Below are 3,344 nucleotides of genomic sequence, written 5' to 3' on the forward strand. Positions count from 1 at the left end.
AGCATCTGATTTACTTTATTAAAGATGAGCATTATCAGTAAGTTATCTTAATATACATGAGAGTATTAAGAGATTATAAGGTATATACAGTGCTTGTTAAAGAAAAATAAATTTTCTGCTTAGGAACTAAATCTTACATAAATGTGTATATATTCATATTTCACACTTTGTTTTTTACTTTAATATCTCTTGAATAAAGGAATCTGAATGAAAGTAAGGCTGGAAAAGGAAATTAAATCACATAAAAAAAAAGCCTTTGAGTCATAGAAATTTTTCTATGGAGCCTTAGTGAAGGCTTAGTGAAGTCAAAAGACTCTTCACTTTTGACTACGTATGTATTTACCTAAAAAGAATCCTAATACAGAAATGTGTAACATCATTAACCACAGGTCTTGGCTATAGATTTTCTCCTTCATGTGATTTTTATTCATCTTTTTCATACAATTTGAATTTTTAAGTGTTTTACCTATCTGTAGTAAATTTAGTCTTCCTTATTTGTACCAAGTCATTATTAATTGTAGTCACACACATACAAAGTTTATAAAGATCATAGTTTGTTTTCTGCTAGAAGACACGTTATGCCCACTTATTTCCTTTTTTTCAGCCATCAGCTCAGCAGCTGCAGAAATGACAGGAAGGACTGTCTTAGTATCTGCTTTCCCTATATCAGGATAAGTGAAGGACATATGATTCCAAAAGCCTAGCATGCCATGATACCTAAGTTGTTTCACTGCCTATTAGAACTCCAATTAGAAAATTAGAGTCAGGAAGTAAATGGCAAATAGAAATTGAAATCCATCTGAATAGAAAATCCATCTGCTTTTATACGGACCTTGGTGTTGGGATCTTGGGGTCCTTTACCACTGAGCTGCATCATCCTGAGATGTTTCCACGGGGAAAAGATTAACAGCAGAAAAGATGTCAGGGACATAGCAAACGGTATGACGTTTACTATCATGAACAGTCGTATTTCAAAGGTGTAAAATGTCCCTCAGCTTGGTCTTCTGAGTGATGTTTTCTTCATAGTCATTTGTCTGGATAGTCTTATTTACATTTACACCATGAATTAATAAAACCAAGCAGGACAAAGTGAACAAGAAGAACATTTTTAATTCTCCATTTTAGGTAAAGAAAAATAATATTGGAGAATTGGCTATCTTGAGCAAATAAAATATGCTGAGGATAGCAGCAAGCCAGATGCCAAAATAGTTGCTTATTATCCAGGCAATAATAATAATTCTTGCCCTTAAATTGTCTAAAGCTAGGATTAAACACATTTATATACCAATTTCTTAATGTTACCCAGAGCAAACTAATTCTGGAGACTGCCAGAGCAGTGAGAATCCCATCTGCTGAGGAGATTTTTTTGTCTTTGACCAGTCAATGCAGTTCACCAGTGACATGAAACCACCAGCAAAATTTCTTAGAATAAATTCTATTACTAGGATGGAAAAAATGTAATAAAGTTATCATCTGTAGAAAAATAGATAAGTCCAATATCACTGGTCAAGATTTCTTTAATATTCTGACCACAGACTCTATATGAGCTAATTTTCCTTGATATGTGATAAAGTCTTTATTTCTTTCAAATTCTGTGACCAGTGTCAGGCAGGAAAACATGAGGTATGCTAATGGAAGAGCTCAATGTTGACATGATGAAAATCACTGTTATTCCCTGGTAGCTCAAATTAACTTCTATTTACACACTCTATGACCTTGCTGTAGCCTGAAATATTCATATTCATGTTGAAGTGAAAGTTGAATTCTCATTTGCTAACATGCAAATAAAACCATATCCTCTTTCACTGCTTTGCAATTTATTTCTTGTTTCACATCTCCATAATTTGTGTTCATCAGCTTTACTTGTGATATAGTAAAATTTTAAAACCCAATACATAGAATATACAGTGACTTTTTTGTTAGATGGAGCTTGGTCATAAATAAGATCTTCACCATTATGAATTTCTTTAACGTCAGAATTATGTAGAAAGAATTCAATCTTTTTCTATCAAAATATCAAAGTTTTCTTGGGATTCCTTATAAGCTAAATACTCTTTAAAGGCTAGTTGTTGATAAATAGCATTTATGTATAGTTTATTGTTTATAAGCTCATAAGTATACACACAGACATACATACCCGTATTTCATGGATACAAGTTATTATTGTCCTATAATTTCCAAAATAGAAAATAAGTCTCAGAGAGGCAATCTGCCCTTAAAAAAATCTTTTCTCTCATTCAGGCTTTTCATCCCATTATTAATAGTTATCATATATCTCATGGTTAGGCTTTTGATAAAGTTTCTCTCCTGAGTCTATTGAAGTATATGTAAGTATCAATTATTTAATTTAAAATACTCAAGAATTCTATAAATATTCCTCAGAAACTTAAAAAGTACGTTTAATATCCACTGTAAAGGCTAGGCTTCTCTCTGCCTAAGTGTTCAGTTTTATTTTCCCTGTTTAGTTATTAGACTATTAAATATTTTATTTTTTTATTTTTTAGACTATTAAATATTTTAAAGGTTAATAGATGTTAAGATGATCTTCTTTCCTTGGATTTTATTCAGTTCCAGCTTTTATACTATAATTTGTGTGCAGCAGAGAATCTTGGAGCCAGATTGCTAGAAAGGAAAACTCGGATTCTCTACATCACATGATTCCGATCTTGGACTCAATTGTAAAACAACACTTTCCCTCCTTACAACCCTCAGTAAAATGCAAATAATAACATTATCCTCTTCAGGTGGTCTTTGTGAGTTAGTGTATTATTTGTGTGAAGTACTTCCAGTTGTATCTATCTGGTAGAGAGCAGGCAGAGAGAATTCTTACTCATTTAATCACACGTTAGTAGATGTTACAAATGTAGCAGGTTTAAAAAGGCAAGATTTCCTCCTGCAGTAACTGGGATTCCAGAAATAAATCCTAAAACTGTTATAAATACACCTCAGAGCTATGCAAGGAAGAAGGGCCAGCTAAAATCCAGCAAGAGGGGAATCTTCAGGTGAAGAGATGCTCTATATATTTAATACAATCTCTATCAAATCCTAGAAGGCTTTTTTGCAGAAAGTTAAAAATTATTCCTAAAGTATATATGGAAATGCAAAATGCCCAGAAGAGCAAAAAGAATTTTTAAAAAAAGTTGCAGGATTATAGTTCCTGATTTCAAAGCTTGCTACAAAGCAGCATTAGTCAAGAGAGTGTGGTATTCACTTAAAGATAGACATATATATCAACGAAACACAACTGGAGTTCAGAAATTAGCCCTTACCATTGTAGTCAACTGGCTTCCAAAAAGATACCATGTCTGTTTAAAGGCGAAATAATTTTATTTTTTTTTTAAGAA

At 32.4% G+C, this 3,344-nt stretch overlaps 1 pseudogene; it reads right to left on the reverse strand.

Moving 5' to 3' along the window:
* Positions 1-763: 763 nt before the first annotated feature.
* On the reverse strand, positions 764-1,473 carry LOC122423139 (annotated as a pseudogene).
* Between the last annotated feature and the right edge of the window lie 1,871 nt (positions 1,474-3,344).

This window comes from Cervus canadensis, chromosome 21 (assembly GCF_019320065.1).
Source record: "Cervus canadensis isolate Bull #8, Minnesota chromosome 21, ASM1932006v1, whole genome shotgun sequence".
In the NCBI taxonomy this organism is placed as follows: Eukaryota; Metazoa; Chordata; class Mammalia; order Artiodactyla; family Cervidae; genus Cervus; species Cervus canadensis.